General features: G+C 46.4%; 1 pseudogene; it reads left to right on the top strand.

Moving 5' to 3' along the window:
• Position 1: 1 nt before the first annotated feature.
• Positions 2 to 14,914, top strand: LOC120873071 (annotated as a pseudogene).
• Positions 14,915 to 15,746: the final 832 nt, after the last annotated feature.

The following is a 15,746-nucleotide window of genomic DNA, read 5'->3' as shown; positions in this document are numbered from 1 at the left end:
GATGTCCCACGGCGCAGGATCCGCCTTCTGGATCAGTCTGAAAGAGAAGGGCAAGCTGCAGATAAGGGGCGGGCAGAGGAAGCTCAGCCAGGAAGCTGCGGTGAGGATACCAGGCCACAAGCCCCTAGGAGGAAACTTCAGGCTTAGGGTCAGCTGTGGTTGGCCCCGCTGAGATCATTCTGCCGTTTCTGCATATTGGAAGGTGACCCTGAGGATCAGAGGAGGCGAGGGGCTTGCCTGAGTGAGGCAGCAAGGAAGGATGAGAGCCCCTGAGTCCTGCCTCCTGGGCTCCTGCCCTGTTTTCTGCACTGGATAAGGGGGCTCCCCTATCAAGCTCCCCAAGAGTCATGGTCTGGGGAATCCTCATGGAGGCGGCCTGTTTGGGATGGAACTGGAGATATCCCTGTATGAGCACCAGGGGCAGAAGAAGGTGTAGATGAGGCAAAAGAAGCAGCACATGCCTATACTTCATTCATTCACAAACTAACAAAACAGGACAGATTTGGGGACTTCCCTGGTGGTCCGATGGTTAAGAATCCAGCTTGCAGCACAGGGGATGCGGGTTTGATCCCTGGTTGGGGAACTAAGATCCCACATGCCGTGGGGCAGCCAAGCCCACATGCCACAACCACTGAAGCCTGTGCGCTCTGCAGCCTGCGTGCCACAACTAGAGAGAAGCCCGTGTACCACAACGAAAGAGCCTGAGCACCGCTACTAAGACCCAGCACGGCCAAAATGTTTTTTTTTTTTCTTAAACAAAAAAGAGAGGTTTGAATCAGTTCTCACCCTCGACTAACTCAAACAGCAGGGGAAGACAAACAAACCTGAGCTTTATTTAAGGGCAACAGGGAGCCACGGAAGGTTGTTGAGTAGAAGTGGGACAGAGTCATATAGGTATAACATGATCTCGCTGAAGCCAGTGCAGGGAACAGCTGGAAGGGACAGGCTGGAGGCCAAGAGGAAGCTTCTGTGATTGGGAAGAAGAGAACCACACCTGCGGGGAGATAGCAGCCTGTGGGATGGAGAAGGGATGCCATTGAAGACACTTTGAGGAAGTGAGATTTGAGGGGAGGTGTAGGGGGCTGGGAAGAGAGAGGCATTTAGATTGACTCTCTGAGCCCTGACTCTGGCAACTGGGGGCTGGGGGATGGAAGTGCCACTGCCAAGAGCAGGATAAACGTGCAGTCTAGGCTGGGCAGACAGGGCTGAGAAGGTAGCACAGCTGCCCCTGGAGGTCACAGACACATTCACCAAGCCGGGGCAGAGGGCCCTGGGTGGGGCAGTGGGAACCCGAGCGCCTGCATGCCTGCACGCCTGCATGCCTGCACACCCCCAATTAAGCTTAACTGTGGGGTGTAGGGAGAGCCAGTGGTGGTGACCGAGATGGCCTGGTCAGGAAGAGAACAGGTGGTTATTGGCGACCCAGGTGAGAGTTTTGCCAGGGAGGGGAGAGAGGGAGCGGCAGCCAGACAGCAGGGAGCAGAGAGGTGAGGCGAATGCAGGGTGAGGGTGGGGTGTGTGGAATCCCCCTGACCGCCTTTAGCCCTCTCCCATTTAAGCTTGAAGACCCCACTTCTGCCGTAAGCAGTAGGAACCACCCCCTCCATCTCTGCCCCAGAGGAGCACTTCCTTCCTACCTGTGCCATTTCCTTGGATGGGGGCCAATAGCCCAGGCTCTTGGAGCATTTGGAATGGAGATAAGAAGGTATTTTCTCCTTCAATCATGGGGAGAGATGGTGACTTTAAGTCTGGCTGGATCTGCAGAAGGGTGGCAAGGCAAGAAAGCTGGAGTGGGTTGCCATGCCCTCTTCCAGGGGGTCTTCCTGACCCAGGGATCGAACCTGCATCTCTTACGTCTCCTGCATGGTGGTGGGGGACTATTGTGGTTTCTTCTCCCTTTTCAGGCCAGGCTTCTGGCCAAGCATCACGTCCTACAGGCACTGCGACTGGGCCCGTCCTCAGGGACCCAGGTGTCCTGACCAACACCGAGAAGGTATGTTGAACCTGACTGGGGCCAGGAGCTCAGCCGAGTGGGGAGAGACAGCCTGAGCTGCTAGCGTCAGAGGGAGCTGCTTAAAGCAGTTGAGTCAAAATGAAAATAACAATTAAGCCTTTAATCACCTATTGTGATGATATAAGCAACAGTCTAAATGGAAAAGCAGCGACTCCCCCATGTTCCGGAATGGTTGCAGGGATGTTAAAGAAAAAGATGTGATTCTAATTGTTAAGGGGAAAAAAATTATTCTTGGCACTTCTTTTTTTCACTTAAAAAAAAAATTGGAGTATAGTTGTTTTACAGTGCTGTGTCTGTTTCTGCTGTTCAGCAAAGCGAATCAACCATATGTATACATATGCCCCCTCTTTTTGAAATTTCCTTCCCATTTAGGTCACCACAGAGCAGAAAGTAGAGTTCCCTGTGCTGCACGATAAGTTCTCGTTAGTTATTTGTTTTAGACACTGTTGTTGTTTAGGTGCTCAATCACATCCGATTCTCTGCGGCCCCATGGGCCCCACCAGGCTCCTCTGTGCATGGGATTCTCCAGGCAGGAATACTGGAGTGGGTGGCCATGCCCTCCTCCAGGGGATCTTCCTGACCCAAGGATCGAACCTGCATCTCTTACATCTCCTGCGTTGGCAGGCGGGTTCTTTAGCACTAGCTCCACGAGGGAACCTGACACACTGTAGTATATATAGGTGAATCCCAATCTCCCAATTCACTCCACCACCCACCCTTCACCCCTTGGCAACCACACATTTTTTCCTTCCATTTGTGTCTCCGTTTCTGCTCATGACATTTAAGGAACCACGAAGCCGATTTCATTCAGGACCGTTGTCATAGGTTCAGGGACCCCTGCAGTGGGGGTTTTCTGCAGGGGAAAGAGACCAGGCTCAACTCTGACAACGACGAGGGATTTATTGCCAAAGAGAAGGGTGAGGGGTCAGCAGATGGAAAATTACTGAAAGAAAACATCGGGGGAAAGGGGGCTTCTGGCTAAACTGACCCACCAGGCTTCTTGCTGAAGGCAGGACAGGATGACCAGACAGCAGCTGGGGGCTGGAGGATGAGGAAGCCCATCAGATATGGAGGGTAAGGGGTGTGGGTTACACTGACTTCCCTGGTGGTGCAGTGGGTAAGAATCCACCTGCCAGTGCAGGGGACACGTGCTTGTATCCTGGTCCTGGAAGATTACACGTGCTGCAGGGCAATGAAAGTCCGTGCACCACAGCTACTGAGCTTGGACTCTGGAGCCAGTGAGCCACAGTTCCTGAAGGCTGCGTGCCTGGTGCCTGTGCTCTGCAACAAGAGAAGCCACACTGAAAGCTGGTGCACCGCGACAAGAAGTAACCCCCGCTCTCTGCAAACAGAGGAAGCCTGCACGCAGCAACGAAGACCCAGTGCGACCAAAAATAAATTAATTTTAAATATATATATATATATTTTAGGTATGGGGAGGGAGGTGGGAGGGGGGTTCAGGATTGGGAGCATGTGTACACCCGTGGCGGATTCATGTTGATGTATGGCAAAACCGATACAGTATTGTAAAGTAAAATAAAGTTAAAATATATATATACATATATATATATATTTTAAAAAAAGAACTCGAAGAGCCTGGCTAGAGTTGAGCCAAGGGGAGAATCTTTGTCAAGGGGTCTGATGGGCCAGCACAGACATGAGGGTCATTTCATGTACCAGGGACCCAGAACAAAAAGCTGCGGCGGATCTATGGATCCTGGGTTGGGGCGTGGGGGTAGGTGTGGAAAAGTACCGAGTCCTGAATCAGAGTGGGGCAAAGTGTCTTCAAGTTTTCCTCCTCCTCCCCCCACCATTAGAAGGCCTCAGAGGAGGTGCCTGAAGACCTCTGCCCAAGGCTTCAGATAAACAGACCAAGAATGAAGTCCTCTGAGCTAGGAATGCAAAAATGTGAAGAGTATGACAGGCCAGAGCAGTCTGAGTCCTTCACTGCAACTCCTTTCAGAGACTGCAGTGTGCAGACAACATCCGCGTGAGGACAGCTGAAGAAAGCTTTTGCGTTTGCTTATGATCAGATTGGAAAAATCACCTGAAGGTTTGTAGCCATAAGCTGAATCCTCGGATGGCTCTATGCATAGACCTTTCACCTCCTGTGGCTTTCCAGGTGGCTCAGCTGATAAGGAATCTGCCTGCAATGCAGGAGCCGTAGGAGATATCGGTTCGATCCCTGGGCCAGGAAGATCAGTGTTCCTGCCTGGGAAAATCCCATGGATAGAGGAGCTACCCCTGTGGGCTACATACAGTCCATGGGGTTGCAAAAGAGTTGAACACAACTTAGCAACTAAACAGCAACATCTATTACCTCCTAGGAAGGTCACCTGAAAATGTAGGGCTGGTGTCGTGATCTCTTCTTTAAAATTTATGTATTTTTAATATTTTCACCGGGGTATAGTTCATTTATGATGTTGTATTAAGTTTCAGGTGTACAGAAAAGTGAATCAGTTGTATATATGTATGTTATATATAATGTGTATATCCTGGTGTCATGTTCTTGGGACCCGAGCATATGGGTGAATAATAAGGAATGGGGAGCCTTGGGTCCCATGGAGGAGAGAAATATCTTCCTACTGGACTTTGAGCTGTTTAGACCCTAAGACAGTTGGGCTTCAGGTTAAAGGGATGTAGATTTTGGGATATTCTGGTATAAGGTGGAGAGAAGGAAAATATTCAGACCTCAAAAAGGAGATCCTGAGAGTCCACCTCAGCTTCCCCTGGGATCGTGAACACTTCTCTCCACCTTTCAGATAAGAAGCATCTGTGTTCCTGTCTCTAGGGTCCTCTGCTGGGGATCCTTGACTACTTGTCACATTCAGATATATAAGGAGTCGTGCATGCCTGCTCAGTCGCTTAGGTGTGTCTGACTCTTCTCGACCTTTGTAGCCCTTTAAAGTCCACTGTCCATGGGATTTCGCAGGCAAGAATACTGTTGTGGGTTGCCATTTCCTACTCCAGGGGAATCTTCCCTACCCAGAGGTCAATCCCATGTCTCCTGCATTAGCTGGCAGTTCTTTATCACTGGGCCACCTGGGAAGCCCCATATTGGGAGTCATTTTTCACATGATATTTCTCTACCTGAAAGTATTCTCAGTTTCCTGCATCTTGGCAAATCTAATGCTTAGAGAGCAACTGTGGGCCCCTGGGCCCCACAGAAGGTTGGACTGGCCCCAAAGAGTTTCTTCCAGATTTTGATGGGGATCTGTGGGTGGAAGGGGATTACAGAGTCTGCTGGACACCTCTGGGATCTGAAGGTGGATGTTGAGTGGGCTAAAATCAGTCCAGAAAACCCAAGGGTTGAAGTGAACAGGATGGGAAGCATGAGCCCTCCTTCACCACCCTCAGTGAAGGCTACACCTGCACCACCCTCCAGGGACCACTGCAGGAAACAGAGCCTCTGACTGCAGCCCCACCCGGAAACCTCCTCCTCACATCTGCTGCCCTCTCAGCTGCAGCCACAGTGGCAGCAACACCTCTGGGCTCCAGAGGCTAATCTGGATTCACCTGGCACCATCTGATTAGTCTCTCCTAGCTTAGAGGTGGGGGCGACCATGGGGTGGCAAGAGAGCTGGGACACTTCTTGGGTTGAAGTGTGTGACTTCTGTATCAGCCTTCTCTCTTCAGCAGAAATACCCCTCTCTCCCTTGAGCCACCGGTGGGCAGGGGAAGTGAAAGCCGAGCTCTTCTCTCTTGGGGCCACAGCTGTCTTGTACCCTGAAACTCTTTCACCTCCTGAAGACCAACTCCCACTTCCCTTAAGTGAGATGTGGAGTTTCGGGGTCTATTTTCCCCACATAGGTTTCTCGGAGCCTGGTTAGAACCTAGACAGGGAGGCCTTTATCCTGTTCATTACCAGTCCCCAAGCCCGTCCCACTTCTTCCCATCAGAACGTACCCACAGCGGGATCGCTCTTTCCAGCCAAAGAGAGCATGTGGTCCCCAGAAGCGGGTGTAGCGCTGTCCGTGGTGCTGAAGCGGGGTCGGGTTTGGAGCTTGGGAATCATTGGATTATGCAGAAAGGTCTGACTAGATACGAATCAGATCTGGACCTCAGGCCAGGAAGGCTGCTGAGTCCGAAGGGTTTGGCAGAAGATCAGGGAGGGACCGACCCTCTGGTCTGGGGGCTTGTCTTTCCCCGAGGCTCTCCCTCTCCCTTCTTCTTTACACTCTAAAATCCTCTGGGTTCTGCCAGGCCACTGGATTAAAGTCAGCTGCAGCTCCCACCCCCTCACCTCCCGCTGACTTCTTGTTTTGAGAGAAAAATGAAGCCCTATTAGTTAAGGTTCCTGAAAGTCAGCTTTTTTTTTTTTTTAAACTTAGAGTGAAATGCATTTCTAATTGATACAGTCTGTGGAGATGATTCCTCCAATTTCATTTAAAGCCAACACGACATTTTCCAAAAGTGCCCTACTCTCATGAGAGTGCGTGGTATGCCTGACATTTTTCACTTTGGCTAATTCTAGAGTAGAGAAACAGTATTATATCTTTTCTTTGCATTGATGTGATTATAAATAACTTTTCTCATCTTTTAAAATTAACTGTAACCCCTGTTTGTGAATTTTCTATTCAGAGGGGGACTTCCCTGGTGGTGCAGTGGATAAGAATCCACCTGCCAGTGCAGGGGACATGGGTCCGATCCCTGGTGCAGAAAGATTACATATGCCTCAGAGCAACTAAGCCCTTGCGTCACAACTACTGAGCCCACATGCTGCAAGGACTAAAGCCTGCACACTTAGAGCCTGTGTCCACAACAAGAGAAGGCACTGCCATGAGACGCCACGCACCGCAACAAAGAGTAGCCCCCTCTCCCGGCAACTAGAGAAAGCCCGAGCAAAGCAGTGAAGATTCAGTGAGCCAAAAATTTAAAAAATAATAAAAAGAAAAAATTTTTTAATCTACTCAAAGGGTTTACACAGAAGGACTGTGGAGTTTTCCTGATCAACCTCTCTAGAGACTCTGATCTCATTCCTATTACTAACCTTGTGTGCTATGCTATGTTGCTTCGGTTGTGTCCGACTCTATGCAACGCTATGGACTGTACCCACGAGGCTCCTGTGTCCATGGAATTTTTCAGGCAAGAATACTAGAGTGGGTTGCCATGCCCTCCTCCAGGGTATCCTCACAGGGATCAAACCCACCTCTCTTGTGTCTCCTGCATTGGCAGGTGGGTTCTTTACCACTAGCCCCACCTGGAAATCCCATTATTAACCTTAGAGGATAATATCTTTACCAATGAAATACACACCCCTAAATTTCAAAGTTACTGTTTTATAAATACTGTTTTTAATGTTTATGTGATTGGCATCCTACAGTACACATTTTCTTTCCTGGCTATTTCCACTTGATGTCAGATGAAAAATTTTTATATGTTGAAGTGTATAATGTTCAGAAGATAAATGGGTAAGTGTGCACTGCAGTGATTTACCACACAGCAAATGCAGTTAGTTCACAAAATATCTCCAGTTCAAAATATCAAGTATGGCCAGTTCCCCAAATAGCTCAACAGTCTACACTCCCACCATACAGCATGAAGTTCCTATTTGCTCACATCTCTGCAACACTTGCTGTTATCTGCCTTTTGGGTTTTCCAATCTGACGTGTGTAGAGCAGTATCTGGTTTCTGTGTGGTGTTTTTCCATTACCAGTGTGTTTGAGCATCTCAGTGTGGACTTGTTTTCCATTCATATTTCCACATTTCTGAAATAAATATTCATATTCTTTGCTATTTTTATATTGGTTTGTTTTTCTTCTTGTTGATTTTTGGAAATTTTGGTGCATTCTAAATAATTAAAATGCTCTTGTGAGCTTAAATGAAGGAAATAAATGCTCCCATTCTGCCATTTCTCAATTAAATTTATCTCCATTGTCCTTCATTTTGATGTGATCAAATCTATGCGTTGCTGGTCACAGCACTGTGGGATGCAACGCTGTGTACTCTTGCTAAAAGTATCCATGATCTTGGCTTTTACATTAACCATTTCCATGTTTTCTTTATAGTTTTATCACCAATGTATCCCTAGAAAGTACAGTTCACATAAACCTATTTTTGAACTTTTTATAAGTATAATAATATTATATGTCATTGCCTGTGTCTTGCTTCATTTTTTTAATTGTGGTATAATTTACATATAATGAATATATATTTAAGCACATTTGTAAATAATGGATTTATACCCAACAAGTAATTTTTAAAATAAGTAATAGACTTTATTTTCTTGGACAGTTTTAGGTTTACAGAAAAATTGAGCAGATACTACAGACAGCTCCCATATGTACCTCGACCCCCTCACATTCTTCCATCGTGCATTAGTGTAGAATATTCGTTACAGTTAATGAACCAATACTGACACATTACCATCAACTGAAGTCCATAGTTTTCATTGAAGTTCTCTCTTTGTGTTATCCAGTTCTATGGATTTTGACAAAAGCATAATGTCATATCCACCATTACAGTACCTTACATATTTTATCATATATGGATGATATACACTTTATATGACATACAGATCTATATATATAATAAGGAATTTTTATATTATGTATTTATATATAGTGCACATGTTTTAATGAGTTTTGATAAATGGATACATCCACCCCAACCAAGATGTGGAATATTTCCATCACTGCTCAAATTTTCCTTATACTAGCCCTCACCTGTGGCAGCCTTCCTATCACCATAGCGTAGTTTTAGCCATATTAGAACTTCAGAGAAATGGAATCGTAATCACATACTCTTTCACGGCTGGCTTCTTGGGATTCTTGCATGAGGTTGGCCCCTGCGTTGGCAGTTCATTTCATTTCATTGCTGAGTAGACTCTCCAGAACAGGAGGTCCAGAATCGTCTGCTTCCCATGCCTGCCCTCAAGTTCTGGAGAACTGTCCCTGGGGTGGAGGTCACTCCTGCTTATCTCACATGCTCCATCGAAGACCTGGGGCCTCTGAGGCAAACTCACATCAGCAGGCAGGTCCTCTCTGGGCTTCTGCTCTGACAACTCCAGGAGCCCAAAGATGGTGGGCATCAGGAGGCTCCAACCAGAGCCACAGGAGAGAGTGGGGCTGGGTTGGGAAGGAGAATCCTGTAGCCTTGACAATGTGGCCTGACCCAGGGGCTCTGCAGAGGCACCAAGAAGCCCTTGAAAGGCAGTGACCATATGGCCATTCATCCACCATTCTCTCTACATCAATTTATGGGGACCCATGGAGAAGGTCACGGGGCTAGGCACTGATGGTAGACAAAGATCAGGAAAACTGAACAGCAATAAAACAAACAAACAAAAAAAGCCCACAAGAGATTTGGACTACACTTAATGAAACTTAATTACAGCTCTGCCACCCTATAACTGTGAGAATATGAAGCTATGACTTTAGTTGTAGTTTCCAAAATGTGGAGGAAGGTACTAATCACAGGTGTGAAAGTGACATTTGATGAAGCTTGTGAAACCCTGAGCATCTGCTTTGCACTTGACAAACACTGAACCCTAAATAATCCCTAATTTGGGGTTTCAAGTAACTCATTCCAACAGGAAACCATCATCAATCTGCTCAACAGCCCATCACTGACCCTTACCATGTCCTCAGGGACCCAAGGAGACACCAACACTGACCCACTCATCCATTCACAAGGATCTCAACACTCACTGCCCAACATCTCTAGTTGAATGGCTCCCATATGCTTCCCTTAGTCCTCCATTTTACTGACTTCATAGGTCCTCAATCACTGGCCCCCTGAATGTATTACAATGTAAACCTCAAAGCCCTCTGATTCCTGAAGCTCCCGCTCCCAATCAGTCCCTGCTTCCTATAGTCCCCCAAGCAGTGGATCACTTCCCCAAATGTCCCCCGGCCCCAGGGATGGGTCTCAAGAACCAGGGGACAGACACAGGAGGAGCAGATCTGGACTCCCTGTTCCTGAGACAAGCTGGATCCTCCTGCTGAAAGCAAACCACAAGGGGCCTTCTTTCCTTGTCCACAGGCCTTCTGTATTACCAAGGAAACCATGGTCTGGCTGATGAAGAAGTGTGTGTCTGTTAGAATAGATGTGCTGGGGAGAGTGATTGGGAATCTGTGGGATGAGTATTGGGGGTGGGTCCAGGGTGAGTGATGGAGGAGATTTACAGTGGGTCATAGGGGGCGGGGCCTTTGAGGAGAGTGATCTCTTCCAGGGCATTGGGGAGGGGGGTGAATGATGGAGGCTGTGTAAGGTGAGTGATGAGAGGGTCTTTGGGGTGTGTGACAGGGAGTCTGTGGGGTGAATGATGAGGTTCTGAGTGTTGGGGGCAAGTTGGATGTATGGTTCATGAAGTTTAACCCTCTCCTTTTGTTTTTCTGTACATATGTGCATCAGTACTTTTGTAACCATTAAACTCCAAGTGTAGTTTTACTGTTGGGTTTTATATCATTGGTTCATGAGACCCGCTCATTTGAGGACAGTGAACATGCATCTGAGGAGGGACTTAAGTTTTGAAACTTACAGGAGATGAAGCTGGTTGAGCTCTTAGCACCTTCCTGGCATGTAGTAAACAGTGAATAAAATACAAGTCAGGTATCAGGTACCATGTTTAATTCCCACATAATCCTGTCAGCTAACTATTACATTCATTATTATACTCCTTCTGTGGATGAGGAAATGGAGGCTGAGTGCTGTTACATAACTTGCCTTAAGGCCAAAAAGGAAGTAAAAGGATGTACAGGGAATCAGTCCAACATCTGCCTCATTCTAAACTGCACAAAATCGCCACTATCCCATGTGGTTCCCTACATGACCACCATTTCCATTTCCTGTTGCCTTCGGATAGCTTAAGTTTCAGAGTGGCCATGCTGTTGTGCCTACTCTGAGCTACTGGACATTTCACTGCCTATCCATGACACCCTACATAGCCCAGCCTTTCCAACAAAGATAAAAGTTAAATTCACCATACCCAACCTCACACCATGACCTGGAAAACCCACAGATCTGTATCATATCAAGACACTGAATCACTGATTATCTCCCATCTGAAGATAAGGCAACCCAAGGAGCGGTGGCTGCGCAGGCACAGGAGGGACTAGGGGAGCTATCCCACGTTGAAGGTCAGGAACGGTGCCGGTAAGAAGATACCCCTCATCCAAGGTAAGGAGCAGCAGCTGTGCTTTGCTGGAGCAGCTGTGAAGAGATACCCCACGTCCAAGGTAAAAGAAGCCCAAGTAAGATGGTAGGTGTTGCAAGAGGGCGTCAGAGGGCAGACACACTGAAACCATACTCACAGAAAAATAGTCAATCTAATCACACTAGGACCACAGCCTTGTCTAACTCAATGAAACCAAGCCATGCCCACGGGGCAACCCAAGACAGGCGGGTCATGGTGGAGAGGTCTGACAGAATGTGGTCCACTGGAGAAGGGAATGGCAAGCCACTTCAGTATTCTTGCCTTGAGAACCCCATGAACAGTATGAAAAGGCAAAATGATAGGATACCAAAAGAGGAATTCTCCAAGTCATTAGGTGCCCAATATGCTACTGGAGATCAGTGGAGAAATAACTCCAGAAAGAATGAAGGGATGGAGCCAAAGCAAAAACAATACCCAGTTGTAGATGTGACTGGTGATAGAAGCAAGATCTGATGCTGTAAAGAGCAATATTGCATAGGAACCTGGAATGTCAGGTCCATGAATCAAGGCAAATTGGAAGTGGTCAAACAAGAGATGGCAAGGGTGAACGTTGACATTCTAGGAATCAGTGAACTAAAATGGACTGGAATGGGTGAATTTAACTCAGATGACCATTATATCTACTACTGCGGGCAGGAATCCCTCAGAAGAAATGGAGTAGCCATCATGGTCAACAAAAGAGTCCAAAATGCAGTACTTGGATGTAATCTCAAAAACGACAGAATGATCTCTGTTGGTCTCCAAGGCAAACCATTCAATATCACAGTTATCCAAGTCTATGCCCCAACCAGTAATGCTGAAGAAACTGAAGTTGAACGGTTTTATGAAGACCTACAAGACCTTTTAGAACTAACACCCAAAAAAGATGTCCTTTTCATTATAGGGGACTGGAATGCAAAAGTAGGAAGTCAAGAAACACCTGGAGTAACAGGCAAATTTGGCCTTGGAATGCGGAATGAAGCATGGCAAAGACTAATAGAGTTTTGCCAAGAAAATGCACTGGTCATAGCAAACACCCTCTGCCAACAACACAAGAGAAGACTCTACACATGGACATCACCACATGGTCAACACCGAAATCAGATTGATTATATTCTTTGCAGCCAAAGATGGAGAAGCTCTATACAGTCAACAAAAACAAGACCAGGAGCTGACTGTGGCTCAGATCATGAACTCCTTCTTACCAAATTCAGACTCAAATTGAAGAAAGTAGGGAAAACCACTAGACCATTCAGGTATGACCTAAATCAAATTCCTTATGATTATACAGTGGAAGTGAGAAATAGATTTAAGAGCCTAGATCTGATAGATAGAGTGCCTGATGAATTATGGAATGAGGTTTGTGACATTGTACAGGAGACAGGGATCAAGACCATCCCCATGGAAAAGAAATGCAAAAAAAGCAAAATGGCTCTCTGGGGAGGCCTTACAAATAGCTGTGAAAAGAAGAGAGGTGAAAAGCAAAGGAGAAAAGGAAAGATATAAGCATCTGAATGCAGAGTTCCAAAGAATAGCAAGAAGAGATAAGAAAGCCTTCTTCAGTGATCAATGCAGAGAAAGAGAGGAAAACAACAGAATGGGAAAGACTAGATATCTCTTCAAGAAAATTAGAGATACCAAGGGAACATTTCATGCAAAGATGGGCTCGATAAAGGACAGAAATGGTCTGGACCTAACAGAAACAGAAGATATTAAGAAGAGGTGGCAAGAATACACGGAAGAAGTGTACAAAAAAGATCTTCACGACCCAGATAATCATGATGATGTGATCACTCATCTAGAGCCAGACATCTTGGAATGTGAAGTCAAGTGTGCCTTAGAAAGCATCACTATGAACAAAGCTAGTGGAGGTGATGGAATTCCAGTTGAGCTGTTTCAAATCCTGAAAGATGATGCTGTGAAAGTGCTGCACTCAATATGCCAGCAAATTTGGAAAACTCAGCAGTGGCCACAGGACTGGAAAAGGTCAGTTTTCATTCCAACTCCAAAGAAAGGCAATGCCAAAGAATGCTCAAACTACTGCACAATTGCACTCATCTCAAATGCTAGTAAAGTAATGCTCAAAATTCTCCAAGCCAGGCTTCAGCAATACGTGAACTGTGAACTCCCTGATGTTCAAGCTGGTTTTAGAAAAGGCAGAGGAAGCAGAGATCAAATTGCCAACATCTGCTGGATCATGGAAAAAGCAAGAGAGTTCCAGAAAAACATCTATTTCTGCTTTCTTGACTATGCCAAAGCCTTTGACTGTGTGGATCACAATAAAAGGTGGAAAATTCTGAAAGAGATGGGAATACCAGACCACCTAACCTGCCTCTTGAGAAATCTGTATGCAGGTCAGGAAGCAACAGTTAGAACTGGACATGGAACAACAGACTGGTTCCAAATAGGAAAAGGAGACGTCAAGGCTGTATATTGTCACCCTGCTTATTTAACTTATATGCAGAGTACATCATGAGAAACGCTGGACTGGAAGAAACACAAGCTGGAATCAAGATTGCCAGGAGAAATATCAATAACCTCAGATATGCAGATAATACCACCTTATGGCAGAAAGTGAAGAGGAACTAAAAAGCCTCTTGATGAAAGTGAAAGAGGAGAGTGAAAAAGTTGGCTTAAAGCTCAACATTCAGAAAACGAAGATCATGGCATCCGGTCCCATCACTTCATGGGAAATAGATGGGGAAACAGTAGAAACAGTGTCAGACTTTATTTTGGGGGGCTCCAAAATCACTGCAGATGGTGACTGCAGCCATGAAATTAAAAGACACTTACTCCTTGGAAGAAAAGTTATGACCAACCTAGATAGTATATTCAAAAGCAGAAACATTACTTTGTCGACTAAGGTCCGTCTAGTCAAGGCTATGGTTTTTCCAGTGGTCATGTATGGATGTGAGAGTTGGACTGTGAAGAAGGCTGAGCGCCGAAGAACTGATGCGTTTGAACTGTGGTGTTGGAGAAGACTCTTGAGAGTCCCTTGGACTGCAAGGAGATCCAACCAGTCCATTCTGAAGGAGGTCACCCTGGGATTTCTTTGGAAGGAATGATGCTAAAGCTGAAGATCCAGTACTTTGGCCACTTCATGTGAAGAATTGACTCATTGGAAAAGACTCTGAGGGGGAGGGATTGAGGGCAGGAGGAGAAGGGGACAACTAAGGATGAGATGGCTGGATGGCATCATGGACTCAATGGACATGAGTCTGAGTGAGCTCTGGGAGATGGTGATGGACAGGGAGGCCTGGCGTGCTGCAATTCATGGGGTCGCAAAGAGTCGGACACGACTGAGCGACTGAACTGAACTGAACTGAAGATAAGGTTGCCAGAGGATCCTGAAATGCACCTGAGTCACTGACATGGCCCAAGCTCTGACATCATTAATCTATCTGATTGCTACTAATTTCACACATCTTCAAATAATCCCCCAAACAAGGCTCAAAATATGGCATTCCAATGGAAACCCATCAAGAATCTGTTCAACTGCCAGTCAGTGACTTTTAACACATGCACTGGGACCCAAAGAAGAGCCAACAATGACCATTTCCCCAAAGACTGTCAACACTCACCATCCGGAAGCAATGCAGTCAGAAAGTCCCATCACTGTCTCCTATACCTCCAGTCAACTGGCCTCAACATGCTCACAATTTCAGCTCTCCTCAGCATCCCATGCTACCAACTCCTGTTACCACTCACTGCCCCCCCGCCCCCCGGTGTGCTACAACATGACCCTCAAGTTCTGCAGTCCCTGAAGCTCCCAGACTCTCAGTCAATTCCCAAACCCTACAGTCTCCCAAGCCATGAATCACTTCCCCACATGTCCTCTAATACCATCCACTAAGGTGGAAGGAGAAGGGTATGACAGAGGATGAGATGGTTGAATGGCATCACTGACTCAATGGACATGAGTTTGAGCAAGCTCTGGGAGTTGGTGATGGACAGGGAAGCCTGATATGTCCATGGGGTCACAAAAAGTAGGACATGACTGAGCAACTGAACTGAACTGAACTGAAGGTCCTCTTAAGATACATGTTCACTGTCCTCAAATGAGCAAGCCCCTAGGAAAAGAACAGTTAGAACTGGACATGGAACAACAGACTGGTTCCAAATAGGAAAAGGAGTACGTCAAGGCTGTATATTGTCACCTTGCTTATTTAACTTATATGCAGAGTACATCATGAGAAACGCTAGGCTGGAGGAAGCAAAGGCTGGAATCAAGATTGCCGGGAGAAATATCAATAACCTCAGATATGCAGATGATACTACCCTTATGGCAGAAAGTGAAGAATTAAAGAGCCTCTCAATGAAGGTGAAAGAGGAGAGTGAAAAAGGTGGCTTAAAGCTCAACATTCAGAAAACTAAGATCATGGCATCCGGTCCCATCACTTCATGGGAAATAGATGGGGAAACAGTGAAAACAGTGGTGGACTTTATTTTTCTGGGCTCCAAAATCACTGCAGATGGTGATTGCAGCCATGAAACTAAAAGATGCTTACTCCTTGGAAGGAAAGTTATGACCAACCTAGACAGCATATTAAAAAGCAGAGATATTACTTTGTCAACAAAGGTCCATCTAGTCAAGGC

The sequence above is a fragment of the Oryx dammah genome, unplaced genomic scaffold (assembly GCF_014754425.2).
Source record: "Oryx dammah isolate SB20612 unplaced genomic scaffold, SCBI_Odam_1.1 HiC_scaffold_13, whole genome shotgun sequence".
NCBI classification, from domain to species: Eukaryota; Metazoa; Chordata; class Mammalia; order Artiodactyla; family Bovidae; genus Oryx; species Oryx dammah.
Note: the sequence above shows the minus strand (reverse complement) of the source record. Positions and strands in the feature narration are given on the sequence as shown.